The following is a 16,808-nucleotide window of genomic DNA, read 5'->3' as shown; positions in this document are numbered from 1 at the left end:
GATGCTGGGATTCGAACCACTGTCCTTCTGCATGCAAGGCAAATGCCCTACCTCCATGATCTCTCTCCGGACCCTGTTCAGCTCTTTTAAATCTGGAGCCCCTTGAAAGAGAAACTGTCGCTATGTCCTATACTAAGCAGTGTGAATGCAGACCACAAAGATTTATCATGGTTACAAATTTTTCTTAAATACCAAAAAATGGGGGCTTGAGCGATAGCACAGTTGTAGGGTGTTTGCCTTGCATGTGGCTGACCCAGGACGGACCTGGGTTCAATCCCCAGCATTCCATATGGTCCCAATTTCTGAGCACATAGCCAGGAGTAACCTCTGAGCGCCACTGGGTGTGGCCCAAAAGCAAAACAAACAAAAACAAAAACAAAAAAAACACAAAAAACAAGTAAAAACAAAAAGGGCTCTTTGCTACAGGCATTCTAAAGTATTTCCTATATTTAAAACACTGAAAAACAAAAATTTTAAATAATATTTCATTTAATATCTTGATTAAAAACATGATTGTGGTTGGGTTTCTGTCATGTAAAGAACAGCCCCCATCACCAGTGCAGCATTCCCATCCCCAATGTCCCAAAACTCCCTCCTCCCCACCCCACCCCTGCCCGTACTCTACACAGGCTTTCTATTTCCCTCATACATTCTCATTGTTAGGATAGTTCTCAATGTAGTTATTTCTCTAACTAAGCTCATCACTCTTTGTGGTGAGCTTCATGAGGTGATAAACAATTTTTTTTTTAATTCGAGGAAGAAGTTAAGCCGCTTTTTACCACCTGGCAATGAAGGCGCGCCCCCTGTTGGAATGATGTTGCCACAGCCAGAGCTTTTTGCTGAACTAGGGAACCTATAGGGTGGACTCTCTCTGATCTTGACTCATTAAAAATTATTATTTTTAAGTATTTACTTTTAAAAATTCGTCGTTTACAATACTGTGAATGATGTGGTTTAGTGCATAAAACATTCCACCATCACTAGAGTCTGTATCTACTCTCGCTTCCTCAACCCCCCTAAAATTCCTACTGAAGACTAGTTCTCTATTTCTGTTGGTCAGAGGCTCGTTGACCCAGCAGGAAAGTAACAGAGAAGCCCGATATATTTAGCTCTGGGGGAGGGGGTCAACCTCCAATGATAGAGTTGGGAAATAAAGGAAAAAATAGACTTATGAGGGGCCAGAGTGGTTCCATAGTGATCAGGTGTTTGCCTTGTATGTGGCTGACCCAGGATGAACCCAGGTTTGATTCCCTCTGGTCCCCCGGGCCTGCCAGGTGCAATTTCTGAGTGCAGAGCTAGGAGTAACTTCTGAGTACCGCCAGATGTGGCCCCCAAACAAAAACAAACAAAAATAGACCTGTGAGAAACAAAGAGAAGCCATTACCAACAAGGTTTATGGATATACTGATAAAAAACAATTCTCAATCTTCAGCACTTTTAAATTTTGAGACATTCCATTTTTTTTTCAATTTGGGGTATAAGGGGAGGCTTTATGCTATTTTAATATTTCACCTCCAAAAAAATTTTGTTGATGCTGTGGCTTCAAATTAATCTGGTGATTTTAGCTGCTTTAGATCATTTGTTTCCCCCTTCCCAACTTTGCCCTCTTGCCGCCTATTCTTAGCACTTTGCCTTTTTTGGCAAAGTTGTCCCTCTCTGGGTCTGTGCCAATTTGTTTCTGATCCAGTACCAGCTGCTGCCACTGTTTCTGGACATTTTTGCACCTCCCGTGATTGAGGGGAACAAAGGGGGTATCCATCCAGGTGGTGTTGTGAACTAGAGAAGTGAGAGAAGTGCCATTACACAGTTCTGGCCTGAACCTAGTAAAACAATGAAGACCAGACCCACCCAGTAACAGAAATGAAAATTTCCCCCAGGGTCCCTGGGAGGGCTGGGACCAGAGGACAACAAGCAAACGGGGCTCATACACAAGATTCATGGCTTAATCTAACTTCTGCTTTGTTTAGATAAGGGTTAGAAATGCAGATGTGTGCCTTGTACGCATGAAAATGCATAAGTTGTATGCCTACGCCATGCTCATAGGTGCTGCGGACTGTTTTATCCTGATGAGATAAAAAGTTCCTAAGCAATTCCTTAGTGAGTTCATTTTCCCACTGGAAGTCAAATGGGAGCACAAAGAGGCGAATATGAAATATGAATTATGAAATATGAAATGAATGAGACCACACAGACTGCGTGGGGACTTGCGTCTAGAAAGACGAAGACAAATTTATTTTTTGAGCTGGGTAGCTTTTAAGGTTGAGGTTTGGAATGCAGGGTGTAATTTTTGACATCAAAGAAAGTGGGAGAGTGTTAGGGAAAGAGAATGAAAGACCATGGATAAAATTTGCACATTAAAGAACCGATACTGAAGTTAAAAAGTTTTGTTTTGGGTTAGCTTTGTTTTGGGTAAGCAGGAAAAACAGGTAATTTTCAGGGAAGTGGGAAGAGAGAGAAATATTTTAGAGTTTTGGGGGAAAACTGAAAATTGCTTTACTATGAGCTAAGTTTTTGGGAAAAAACATGATCTTGGCGCCAAAGTAGCAAAGAACACAAGAGTTGGTTAGTGGGAGACTTTTGGCGGGATTTGTACTGTCCTTCTTTGTTAGAATTACTAAGGCCTGATTTTTAATATTGGTTAAAAATAAAGAGAGAGATAGTTACAGCCACATATAAGAATTATGGCCAAACAATCCACGCAAAGGGTCAACTGATTTTGACTGCTCTAAGCGGGCCTTTTTGGCAAATAATTCTCTTTCAGGAGTGCAACACTTTTTTGATGTGTGCCCTTCCTGAGTGGGGCACAACACATAGGTCCAGGTGTTTCAGACTTGCGGGCTCTCAGCTCTCTAAGTCCTTTGATTTGCAAAATATCAGCGCCGAGTCTTAATAAATCTATCCTTATATTCTCCTCTGTTCTGCACGTTGAACAGTAACATATGGAGGTCCATCTGAGATTTCTGGCTCCAAGTCTCTTGCACTTGCAGGCCCTCAGAGGTGAATTTTAATAAGCCTATCTCTGTCCTCTTTACTCTGTGTCCTCTGCTCTGAGTGGCAACCGGCCACTTAACAGTGTGGAGTGAACAAAGAGCTGGTCAATAAAAAATGTGACAAGACTTGTGCTGTTTGGGAAGCTATGTTTGCTCTTCTTACACAAGGACTACCAAGAAATGCTTAAGGGGCTGGAGAGATAGCACAGCGGGAGGGTGTTTGCCTTGCATTCGGCTAACATGGGACAGACCTGAGTTCGATTCCCAGCATCCCATATGGTCCCCCAAGCTTACCAAGAGCAATTTCTGAGTGCAGAGCCAGGAGTAATCCCTGAGCACCACCAGGTGTGGCCCAGAAAACAAACAAAAAAATTGAACTTAATTATTATAAAGAGATATGATTCATATTGGAAACTAATACAGAACTATTTTTTTTAACTTTATTGATTTGTTGGCTGGTTCTTGGGCCACACCTAGTGGTGCTCAGGAGTTACTCCTGGCTCTGCACTCAGAAATCACCTCTGGCAGGCTGGGGAACCATATGGAAAGCTTGGAATTGGACCAGGTCCCTCCAGGGTTGGCTGCATGCAAGGCAAATGCCATACCACTGTGCTATCTCTCTGGCCCCCTAATCACAGAACTTTTAATTTAAAATACTTTGTAGTTTTAAGAACATTTCTTTCTTTTTGGCTTTTGGGCCTGTGATTCTCAGGGGTTACTCCTGGCTTAGGGACCATATGGGATGCTGAGATTCGCCCTGGATTGGTTGTGTGAAAGGCAAATGCCCTACTGCTGTGCTATCACTCTGGCTCTCAAGATTGTATTTTTGTCAAAAAAAAAATCTTATGTATAGGTATGGGAGATATAGTATAGCAGGTGAGGTGTATGGTTGCTGATAGCTTCTGTCTACTCAACTGTCCATTCTGCAAGACATACCCAGAAAGAGAGAAAGACATGGACATGAAAGCATCCCATAAATTTTTACTTAAAAATATAGACATTAGGGCCAGAGAGGTGGTGCTAGAGGTAAGGTGTCTGCCTTGGAAGCGCTATCGTAGGATGGACCGTGGTTCGATCCCCCGGTGTCCCATATGGTCCCCCCAAGCCAGGAGCAATTTCTGAGCGCATAGTCAGGGGTAACCCCTGAGCATCAAACGAGTATGGCCCAAAAACCAAAAGAAAGAAAAAAAAATATATATAGACATTAGGGGCCGAAGAAATAGCATGGAGGCAGGGCATTTGCCTTGCATGCAGAAGGATGGTGATTCAAATCCTGGCATCCCATATGGTCCCCCCGAGCCTGCTAGGAGCAATTTGTGAGTGTAGAGCCAAGAGTAACCCCTGAGTGCTGCCGGGTGTAACCCAAAAAAACAAATATATATATAGACATTAGTTGTATCAGCGAATTACAAAATGTGATCATTAGTGTGTAATTTGCTGAAGCTTGTAAATAAGGGAAAGTATTGGGAGGGAAAGGTGGTTGAAGAGAAGGTCTCAGGCTAGAAAGTGTATGGAGTGCTGGGTGCTTGCCTGGCACACTGACTGCTATCCAGTCCCTATCATTACAATGGTTCCCAGAGCTCCACTTGGAGTAATTCCTTGTACACAGAACCCAGGAAAGTCATGCGTCCACTAGGTATGGCCCAAATGGACCACGAACAACCCTTAGCCCTTAGGTGTGTTCCCTGTGGAATTGGATTTGGTCCCTGGTGTCACAGTGACCAAGCAAGGAAGTAGTTAAATATTATTCATGGAGTTAAAGAAGTTATCTGAAAATTAGGGGGGTGATATTAGAGAGCAGGCATGTAAACCAAGAGCTTGCCAATTTAATGTTAAGAGGGAGTCTAAAGAAAGTGGACAGGAGAAGGGAGGCTGATGCAGTCAGATACCATGACCCTCAGAAAACAGGTTTTTAGGGCCCGGAGAGATAGCACAGCGGTGTTTGCCTTGCAAGCAGCCAATCCAGGACCAAAGGTGGTTGGTTCGAATCCAGGTGTCCCATATGGTCCCCCGTGCCTGCCACAAGCTATTTCTGAGCAGACAGCCAGGAGTAACCCCTGAGCACTGCCGGGTGTGCCCCCCCCCCCAAAAAAAACAAAAAACAAAAAAAAAACAGGTTTTTATGCAAGCATGCTGACATTTTGGAATAGCAGTGGGAAGTGGGGTGGGAGTATGTGCTCCTAAATGTTAGCACACCTTCCAGAACATTCATGGAAATGAGTTGGAGGTTAAACTAGGCTTGGGTCAATAATGAAGGTAGGTGTCTTCCATTCCATAACTCCTCAATACCATACATTCTCTGTCTCTCTCCATTTATTTATTTATTTATTTATTTATTTATTTTTAGTTTTTGGGTCACACCCGGCAGCAGTCAGGGTTACTCCTAGCTCTGTGCTCAGAAATCGCTCCTGGCAGGCTCAGGGGACCATATGGGATGCCGGGATTTGAACTACCAACCTTCTGCATGCAAGGCAAATGCCTTACTTCCATGCTATCTCTATGGCCCCTGTCTCTCTCCTATCTCTGTCTTTCTCTCTTTCTCCTCTTAATCTCTTCCTCCCATATTTCTCTCTCTCTCTCTCTCTCTCTCTCTCTCTCTCTCTCTCTCTCTCTCTCTCTCTCTCTCTCTCTCTCTCTCTGGTTTGGGGCCACACCTGGCGGGCTTGGGTTACAGTCTGACTCTGTGCTCAGAAATCATTAGGGGACCATATAGGATGCTGGGAATTGAACCTGGGTCTGTCTCAGATCTGCTGCATGCAAGGAAAACACCCAACTGCTGTGCTATTGGTCCAGCCCTCTCCCATCTTTCTTAACTAAAATTATTTTGTTTTGGGGGACCATAGAGATAGCACAGCAGTGGGGTGTTTTTGCCTTACATGCAGCTGACCCAAGAGGGTCCTGGTTTGATTCCCGGCATCCCATATGGTCCCCCAAGCCTGCCAGGAGTGATTTCTGAGCACAGACCAGGAGTAACCCCTGAGTGCTGCCAGGTGTGGCCCAAAAAACAATCAATCAATAAATAAATAGTTTAAAAAATAAAATTATTTTGTTTGGGGACTTTTTACTTAAAAATTATGTAAATGGCTGGAGCAACAATATAGCTGGTAGGTCATTTACAGCAGACCCAATTTTAATCTCCAACACCATATTTGTTCCCTGACTGGGGAACCAATATCCTCAGGGATAAGCCCTGAGCACAGTCAGATGTGGCCCCTAACCCATCACACACACACACACACACACACACACACACACACACACACACACACACACACACACACACACATTTTTCTTTAGTAAGAAATAGAATCATCAGGGTCCGGAGAGGTGGTGCTAGAGGTAAGGTGTCTGCCTTGCAAGAGCTAGCCAAGGAAGGACCGCGGTTCGATCCCCCGGCATCCTATGTGGTCCCCCCAAGCCAGGGGAAATTTCTGATCGCTTAGCCAGGAGTAACCCCTGAGCATCAAACGGGTGTGGCCCAAAAAACAAACAAACAAAAAAAACAAAAACAGAAATAGAATAATCAGAAAACACTGAGAAAGATTTATCTGAGGGATAAATCAAAATCCTTAAAAGTATATCAACTAGAAGAGGCAGAGAGTAAAGAGGTTGAAATTAATAAAAGACAGAAAACAAAAGCATTCTATTTGAGGCCTTTGGAATGTGGCAGGATTAATGCCCAGAATGAGTCCTGCATTGACTCAAGATGACTCAAGAACAGGATGTGTACCCAATCCTGGGCTCCAAAATGCACAATAGCACAACTATGTCCTGCCTATGAGAGGGCCTTTTTTGGACTAGATAGCTGCCATTCCTTCTTCCTCAGTCGCATCTCATCTAAAGCCTATAAATAGCTTTGTTATCTTAATGTCTCTATGAGACATATCTTTATATAACTGGGTTGAGCAATATGTTTTCATATCTCTACTCTGTTCTTGATTAGAATCCCTTGAACACATGTCTGGTCTGCTTATTTTACTTGTCTACCTGTTGATTGACTCAGGAAGAACTTTTAAAAATAATCAAGAATGACCTCATATGATCTTGCCAAGTCAAGCCACCTTGTCCCCTCAGAACTATGCTTGTCTGTCAGAAGCATATTGCCTTAGTCCACACAGTACACTCCTTCTGAAGGTAAATTCATAATTCACACATCACAAAGGAGGTGGCATGGGACATAGAGTGGAGGAGCGATGCTGGTGAGTGAGGGGTCACCAGGGGACTTATGTGAAGTGGAGGGAGAGAGGCAGCAGTCCCAAGAAGAAAATCTACTATTTCCTATACCTTCACCTCTGACCACCCTAGGGACTGCTGTGAGATCTAGGGCTGTGGGCTTTGCCAGGTCATGGAAAGCAAAGTCAGACCTAGACCTTAACCGTAACCTTCTGTTCCTTCATTTCTCTCTTCAAAAAGATTTCAGAAGACAAACAGTGAAGTAAAATCAGGTTTTATTTGGAAACTCTGAGGAAAAGAGGGGAGAAGAGAAAGAGAGTTATGTGCTCAACAGAGGCTTCTCCAAAGGTGAAGAACGCACATCCCAGTGGGAAAGTGGAAAAGTCTGAAAGTACACATACCAAGAGGGATAGTGTTGATATATGTTTGTGGGAACACATGTGTGCATATATCCTTTATTCTAAGTGGTTTATATTGTTTCTCCTAACTTGCCTCACATGGGACTTTCTTCTTAGGTAGGAGTCCATTGCTAGGGTGGTTGCTAAGGGGAAGGGTTGGGATAAATTGATGGTCTTGTTTGACCTTCCTTTTCTGGCTTTTGTTCCTTCCAGGACTTCTCTTAGATGGCCTTAGATCCTGCATCCACAAACAAGCCTTAGGGCTACTAACAAGAGCAACTTCTTCAAATTCCATCTCCTGGTATAATTATGTCCTAAAAACTCTTATTTTATCCCAAGACCTCATTGCCATGAAGGGCCCTTCTCTATCTGACTGCCTTCTTCAATGGTTTACAATATTGTAGCATATTTATTGTGGTAACTGCATGGCAATTATTTTTGGGGGGTTTGGGGGTGGGGCAACACCTGGCAGCACTCGGCCTGGCTCTACACTTGGAACTCGCTCCTGGCAGGCTTGGGGGACCATATGGGATGCTGAAAATCGAACCCGGGTTCATCCCAGGTTGACTGCACGTGCAAGGCAAATGCCCTGCCAGCTTATTATTTTACTCTTTCATAACTTTTTGTTTTGGGTGCAATTGTAGGGTCAGAACAAAATCGATCAATATGGGGAGTTCCTGTGTCCCCCATATCTTGTTCAAGCATTCTATTTTTCACAATCAACATCCCTCCAAAAATGTAGTACATTTGATATATTCAATAAATTTACATTGACACATCATTGTCACTCAAATCCATCTTTATATCAGAGTTCACTCCTACTGGCATTGATCCTACAGGCTTAGACAAATATAATATTTTTCAGAATTATTTTATTGTCAAAAAATTCTCTGTGCACTTGGCTTGCTCTTCAAGTCCAGGTTCTCCCTTGAACACGTATCTTCTTTGTTTGTCTATGTGTTTCTTTCCTGTCTGTTCCCTCTCAAATGCGCAGTTCTCTCTTTCTTTCCTTTTATATCTTTTCTAAATAAGTTTCACTTACAAACTACTGTGCTGAGTCCCGAGTTACAGTACAGAGAGTAGGGTATTTACTTTGTATGGGACAACCTGGTTCAATCTCAAGCATTCTATATAGCCCTCTAAGCCTGCAACATGTAATTCCTGAGTACAGAGTCAGGAGAAACTCCTGAGCACCATTAAGTGTGACCCCCAAATCAACAAACAGAACAAAACAAAACTGGGGCTGGAGTGATAGAACAGTGGGCAGGGCATCTGCCTTGCAAGTGGCGGACTCGGGTTCAACCCTCACATCCCATATGATCCCCAAGTCTGCCAGGAGTAACCCCTGAGCTGAATGTGGCTCCCAAAACAAACAAACAAACAAAATAGCAACTAACTTGCTTCACTGAAAAAAATTTTTTGTGTTCTGCCAACACATTTGTTTTTACCTGGAGTTTGATAGTAATCAATCAATGATCATGTTAGAATCTCTATAGTTTTGTCTTTCTTGCCATGTCATTACAATGTAATCACACATATTTAGTCTTTTTATATACTTTTTTGTGTTAATAACATAAATTTATTGTTCCTTCATGTATTTTTAATATATTTTTTATTTAAGTAACATGATCATAGTTGGGTTACAGTCATAAACAGAACACCCCCCTTCACCAGTGTAACATTCCCCCTCCCCCCCTTCCCATCCCCTGCCTGTATTCGAGACAGGCATTCTGTTGCAGTTATTTGTTTTTAATTTTTTTTGGATGGAGTCTGAAGCAGGCAACACGTGGACGGCATGGCTCCACGCTATAGGCTTTTTGGCCAAGCTAAGTGGAAGATGCAGCCTCGGCTGCCCCCCACAGCCTCCTCTCTCTTTCCTCCCGATCCCCAGGGTTATTCCTGGACACCTGCTCAGGGTCCCAGCCAGTGGGTTCCGGGGAGGAGCAATTTAAAAGAGACCCCAGGCTTCCTCGTTCCTGCAAGGGGCTGGGAGGGGACTGGTGAACTTCCGACTTCCAGCAATTAGGAAGCAAACGCCTCTCGGGGAGTCAGAAGCTTCAGCAGGCAACACGGGGAGGACATGGCTCCGAACATGGCTCCATGTGATCTTTGCTTGTCCAAATCACAGACCAAAGTGGTGTCTCGGAAAGAACACCCTCCCTCTTGACTATTTTCTTCATGTATTTTTATGGCTTCAAAGCTCATTTATTTTTAGCTCTACTTAGCATTTGGTTTTCTGGATGTACTGGTTTAGTCACTCATTAATCTACTAAAGGGCATCTTGGTTGCTGCAAAACTAAGGAAATTATTATTAAAATCTGCTATAATTATCCATGTGTGTGAGCTTTTAGGTAGACATAGGTTCCAACTCATTGTGTAAAACTGAAACCTTTTATTATGGAATCGAATGATCAAGAGTATATCTGGCTTTATAAGAAAGAGCTAAGCAGTTTATCAAAGTTATTGAACACTTTGCATTCCCTGGAGTGATTGAGAGTTCCGTTGTTCCTATTATTAAATAATCAAAATTTTGTGTAAGTTTGTGCCCTCAAAACTGATATGAACTCTACAGGAATAATAAAACAAAAACATTACACTGGTCAGATGCTTTAGTTGGACTATAAGGTTTCCTCTCCCTTAGTTCTTTATCCTTTTCTGACTCTTGTCATCCAAGAAAAGGCACAGAAACTGCTTACTAGAAAGGAGAAACTTTATCAGCAATTAAACAAGTTAAATTGGAAAGGATGTCCACCAGTATGGGCGGCAAAGCAGCTTTAATGAGAGGGAGTGGGGGGTTATGTAGTAGTAGTAGGTTTATGTTTATCAAAGATAAAGTAATATACCAGTTTATACATGTTTCAAAAGTTTTTCAGGAAGCTCATACATATTATTTTTTTATGTTTTGTTTTTGGGGCATACGTGGTGGTAGTCAGGGTTCTCCTGGCTCTACACTCAGAAATCACTCCTGGCAGGTTCAAAAGGACCATATGGGATGCCAGAGATCAAACCCAAGTCTGCCCATGCAAAGCAAATGCCCTATCTTTTCTAGCCCATCATGTATATTCATAAGAGAGATTGTCAGACATGTGGATTATACCTTGAACATTCCTCACATGTACAGAAAATGGTAGTCTCATAGAGTATGTATTCCCAATGTGCACTGGCTGGTATTGTGTAGTCAGGGGGCTGGTTTCAGTGCAAATATGATCTTGAAGTTCTTTTGGCTCATACAGTTTCTCCCAGAGATATTGTCACACCCTCCAAACTTCAGGCGTCCAATTTGTCTGTTTTAACTTTTTCTTAAGCCCAGAGAGCCCTAAGTTTTCAGGAAAGAAGAAAAAGCAAAGGGCAAAGTAGCAAAAATTTTAACACTCCACTTCCCATTCACACAGTGATTAAGCTTCATATTTGTTCTTCTCAAATCCCTGATCACACTTCCACATCTTTCTGACAACAGACTGTAACTTGTGGCTTCAACTAAAACAAATGTTTCTGGTAAAAATCACTCCACGCTTGTATATCTCCAAAGTTACTCTAATCCCGCTCTCTTGTGCAGAGTAGGTGAGTTTCTCCCACCTCAAGGATTCACTGTCACTAGAACTTTACCCACCTCAGCATCCTTTCCACTGGAACACTAGCCCCCCCCCTTCTTCCCTGTAATCCTGATTCTAAAAAGTCTCATATCTTTAAGATTATGAAGATGGTGACTTATGTGAATTGGTGAGGAGAAGCAGTAGCGTTGAGAAGAATCTGCAGCTTTCTTTCTGTCTCTGCCATTGGGGATGGTTGGGGAGATCTAAGACAGATAAAGTCTGCAATGAACCCCTGAACAGCATAAAAGCCAAGTCCCTCCAGTTCCACTAAGCAACTGTCAAGCCTCACCTGAAGCCCATTTGGTCTGCCTAATGTGGGATGTGATCCCTACCACACGATTTCTCAGGGAACTGTGAGCTCAATTTGGAGCAAGAAATTGCTCTTTTCAGGAAAGGGCAATCAGTTCCTAGATCTTACCCAGGCCTTTCAGGTCTGTCGCCTTCCCTCACAGAAACAAATTTCAGGAAGAGACAGGAGTAGTGAAATAAAAACAGGTGTTTATTTGGAAATTCTGAGAAGTGGAAGGTGATGATAAGAAAAGGAGTGAGGCCAAAGCAATAGCATAGCAGGTGAGACATTTGCCTTGTGTGTGGCAGACCCAGGTTTGATATCTAGCATCCCATATGTTCGAACCAGGATCTATCCTGGGCCAGCCACATGCAAGGCAAATGCCCTACTGCTGAGCTATTACTCCAGCCCCAAAACTTATTTTTAAGTTAAAGAAAATAAGGGGCTGGAGAGATAGTACAGTAGGCAAGGCACTTGCCTTGAAAACTGCCAAACCAGGTTTGATCCCCAACATCTTATATGGTCTTCTGAACACTCCAGGAATGGTTCCTGAGTGCAAAGCCAGGAGAAATCCCTGAGCATCACTGGATGTGGCCCAAAAACCAAACAAATATTCTCAGAAAAAAATTTATTGTTTCCCAATTCACAATACAGACCAGGCAAAGGGCCTGTGTTGAGTTGTATATGAGGTGCATTTACTGTACCTCCTCTTTCTATACAGTTAGTGTAAAGAACACAGCCTGTGGTAAGAATTGAGAGGCCTTATCTTTTCTTTTCTTTTTTTTTTGATTTTAGTATATATATATATATATATATATATATATATATATATATAAATAAAATCCTTTACCAGTGCAACATTCCCATGACCAATATCCCAAAAAAGACACTTTCTCCAGGCTTGAGTAGCATCTTCGTGGACCTTTTAAACTATCCCTTCCTCTACCCCTACCCCCTTTTTTCTTTTAAGAATCTGTGATTTTATTAACTTCCAATTTCTAGAACTTAATGTCAGTAATTCTTCCTTTGACAGACTAGCAAAGGGCTGACACATTGTTTTCTGCTCAGAGATTCACAAAATTCTCTCCTTAGATTAAGTAACCAAGACTTTAATTTAAACTGATTTAAGCAAGCAATCAAAGACAAAATAAAGTCCCCATTTCCAATCCTACTAACTAAAAGATACTGGCATGTGGGGGAATGACAGGAAATGTGAGAAGTTTTAACCAAACAAGGCATGTGAGGTCTTTTTAAATCCCTTCATTTTCTACTATTTCACTGTTTTATTTCCTCTTCCCTGCTGTTTCCTGCATCCTATTCATCCTTATTCATATAAGACAAATAATAATGGTTCAGGTCACCTGGTACTGGTAATGCCCATAATAGTCATCACAGAAGTATTACATTCTATACATCCTATCTTTTTTTTGGGGGGGGGCCACACCCAGCAGCGCTCAGGGGTTACTCCTGGTTGTCTGCTCAGAAATAGCTCCTGGCAGGCACGGGGGACCATATGGGACACCGGGATTCGAACCAACCACCTTAGGTCCTGGATCGGCTGCTTGCAAGGCAAACGCCGCTGTGCTATCTCTCTGGGCCCCTATACATCCTATCTTCAATCAGTGCAGATAGAGGTGCCTATTTTTCCTCAATGCTCCCCAAACATTATGCATGTACCTACATTTGTGTGTAAGTCAGCCTTCATTATTTGCCATTTCACTTAATTTGTACAATCATAATTCCAAAATTAATACATGAATATTGTTGTTTTTATGAAACATTATAATGAATACGTTCAGCCTCCTGATAATAGTTGTTCCTAGCTTAGGGTAAGCCAATGCCATCTTATTTCAGCTTTCATGCTATAAACAAGCACAATACATTTTAGTTCCATGATTTTTTTTTTGCAGTATTTTCATGATTTTGTGACCTTGATTTATAAAAAAAAACAATGATGGTGATAGTGTCAAAATACTGTTTAGTGTTAGCAAGAGCAAAATGTAGTCTAAGATCAAGACCGTTGAAAACCCAGGCGTTAGATGACCTGTATTCAAGCATGAATTTAGTTCTTTTACCCAGGAGCTCAATGAAGTATCAATGAATTAGCATTGATCTATATAAAATAAGAGGTCCTTATGTTTTATATGCTCTCCCCCTCTCCCAAACATAATGTCAAAATATTCTATACTCTTAAGAAATATCTTTTCTGAGAATGTATATGCTGCTTGGATAGACAGAGAAACTTAATGTTATATAACTCGCTGAAGTTTTCTAATTAGTTCCTGGCACCTTCAAACAATCTGATGAATGAAAAAGAATAGTCAGCTCCTAAGGATGTTGAGTCTGAGGAAAATCCCCTAGTCTGTTGGTCTATACTCATGTGGTTGTTTCCTCAGTTCTTAGTGCAGCTCTTACTAGGGATTTCAATGTGAAGTCATTTAGAATAAAAATTATTGGAGAAAAATGCAAATTTATAGATTAATTTTACTCCCTGTACAATACATCCTTAAATATAGTTTGAGGGGCCAGAGTGATAGCATAGCGGGACAAACTCAGGTTTGATCCCTGGCATCCCATATGGTCCCCCAAGCCTGTCAGGAGTAACCCCTGAGTGCTTCCAGGTGTGGCCCAAAAACAAAAAAATGATTTGAGAAAGTCTTCATTGGTTCTGTTGGGCTTCATCATTTAGGAGAAGAAGCAAACATTCCAACTTATATAAGAAAGACAGACATGTATTTATAAAAGATAAGTATTTGTAAAAGACAAGACCCATCTCATAAGAGAATTAGTCTCTTTAGAAAAATATGACAAAGAACAGATATATAGCAGCCAGAATCTAAATGAAGCTGTGCTGGAGTCCAGCTCCAGGTGAACAGGCCTAAAGCATGGTTGCCCATGAGGATTACAAGAGACTTTAGAGACACAGCATGGAGTTAGGGGCCTCACTGCCTGGTGGACAGAGCATGAAAACCTGTCTGTACTCCATGTAGGTCTTTTATTATTTGGCAATAATCACTCATAGAAAAAAAAAAAGACAGCAAACAAATTCTCAATTAAAGCTAACTAAGCCTAAGGGGGTCTTTACATTTCTTAAGGAAATGTAAGGAATGAGAAGGTTAAATATAATCTCTGAAGGTTGTTTTCCTCCAGGGAAGGGTGGCAGATAAGAGAATGTAAACAGGAACCCAGGCGCCAGGGAGTGGGGCACATGTGAATAGCTGCTTCTAATTACATTAAGAGTCCTCAGATCATTATCTGCACCTTCTCTTGGACTACCTGAACTCTAGCTGAAGTCGGTTGTTTCTACAGAGAAGTCAACTATAAAGTATATAAATTTTACATATATATGTCTTCCACTACAAAGCTATATAAAAGTTGAGTCTTGAGAGAGCTGGAGCAAAAAGCACAAGAGGTAGGGTGTTTGCCTTGCACACTACTGACCCAGTTTTGATCCCCGGCATCCCATAAGGTCCCCTGAGCCTGCCAGGAGTGATTCCTGAGTGCAAAGCCAGGAAGTACTGGCTTTGGCCAAAAAGACAAAAACAAAAATTGTGTCTTGACTTTTCACACATGTCATTCACTGCAGTTTTGTAGATCCGGAGAGCTTGTCTATCAGCTCCACTAGGTCATCTTCCAGCCCTGTTCTCTCTAGCTGGTGGTAAACACTCATTGAACAGATGATGTCTTTATATGTCATATGGATTTCCTGCCAATGTTAAACCAGTGTTTGTGTAAAATTAAATCCTTCATCTCTTGTGGGTCTTTCAATCAATTTTACTGTTCCTTCTGGTAGATCCCTTTTTATGGTCTTTTTCATACCCTTGTCAAATCTCACCTCTGCAGATTTTCTTGACCCTCGTCTCTGTCTCTATGTTCCCTTCAGCTGCTTGCTTAAGCCCTCACAAGATATCTCATTGGAATAAATGAATTCTCCAAGGAGATAACTTTGGATTCATTCAGTCTTAGGTGTCAACCATTGAAACATTTCCCCTTGATGATATCAGGATGTAAAGACTATGAGGCAGAAATTAGTAAATGTAATGGAAGGAGGAGGCTCATGGATGGAGGCTGGGTCAGTATAGGCAGTGCCAAGTTTCATGGGCCTGTGGTTCCAAAAGGTATTGCCTGTGTGTTGAATCACTAAAAGAAAATGCCTTACTCATACTGGGCTTATGGTGCTGTGAATTAGGCACTTTGGATTCCTGCAGGAACCTTTGATTTGTTCTCCAGAACTTCATGATCCCTAAAATACTACACTGAGTGTAACCTCAGAGCATTTTTGGATCCCAAAACGAAACAAGAATTAAAAAAATCAATGGTAACATTTAAAATAGTGTCTAAAAAAAATCAAGTGTCTAGAAATTAACTCAACAAAAGAGGTGAGAGGCCTATACCATAAAAACTTTAAAAAATGTAAGAAACGAATTGAAAAAGACCTTAGAAAACTAAAAACATTCCATGCTCATGGATTGGAGGAATAAATATTGTCAAACAATAGAATCAAGAGAGCCAAACTATAACAAGTTAAACACAAAATGGACCTGTTACACTGGTAGACCAGAGGGCTAAGCGTGCATGCTGGGAACTCTGATGGAGAGAGGCCAACACTGGTGGTGAAAATGGCCCTAATTCACTGTCACTATATGCCTGAAATACAACTATAAAAGACATGTAATTCACAATGGTCTCAATAAAAATATTAAAATGAAAATAATAAATATTGTCAAAATGACCATGTTGGGGCTGGAGTGGTAGCACAGTGCCTTGCATGCAGTCGACCTGGGACGAACCTAGGTTCAATTCCTGGCATCCTATATGGTCCCCTGAGCCTGCCAGGAATGACTACTGAGTGCAGAGCCAGGAGTAACCCCTGAGCTCTGCCAGGTGTGGCCAAAACAACACAAAATGACCATGTTATTTAAACTACCATATAGATTCAATGCAATTTCTACCCAAAATCACAAAACATTCTTTTTTTTTTTTGGGGGGGGGGCCACACCCGGTAATGCTCAGGGGTTACTCCTGGCTATGTGCTCAGAAGTTGCTCCTGGCTTGGAGGACCATATGGGACACCGGGGGATCGAACCGCGGTCCGTCCAAGGCTAGCGCAGGCAAGGCAGGCACCTTACCTTTAGCGCCACCGCCCGGCCCCACAAAACATTCTTTAAGAACTTAGAAGAGTCATTTTATGTGGGGCCACAAACTTTATAATTGACTTTATAAAAGACTTCCAAAACAGAGGCCTGAGTTATAGCGCAATTGTAGGGCATTTGCCTTGCACGCAGCTGACCCAGGACAGACCTGAGTTCGATCCTCGGCATTCCAAATGGTCCCCTGAGACAGGAGTGATTTCTGAGCGCATAGT

The 16,808-nt window shown here is 42.0% G+C and overlaps 1 non-coding gene across 1 annotated transcript; it reads right to left on the bottom strand.

Moving 5' to 3' along the window:
* Positions 1-12,072: 12,072 nt before the first annotated feature.
* On the bottom strand, positions 12,073-12,205 carry LOC126012586 (small nucleolar RNA SNORA51). The gene has a single exon (XR_007497040.1). It is a non-coding gene; the product is annotated as a small nucleolar RNA SNORA51 (small nucleolar RNA).
* Positions 12,206-16,808: the final 4,603 nt, after the last annotated feature.

The sequence above is a fragment of the Suncus etruscus genome, chromosome 6, assembly GCF_024139225.1.
Source record: "Suncus etruscus isolate mSunEtr1 chromosome 6, mSunEtr1.pri.cur, whole genome shotgun sequence".
Classification (NCBI taxonomy): Eukaryota; Metazoa; Chordata; class Mammalia; order Eulipotyphla; family Soricidae; genus Suncus; species Suncus etruscus.
Note: the sequence above shows the minus strand (reverse complement) of the source record. Positions and strands in the feature narration are given on the sequence as shown.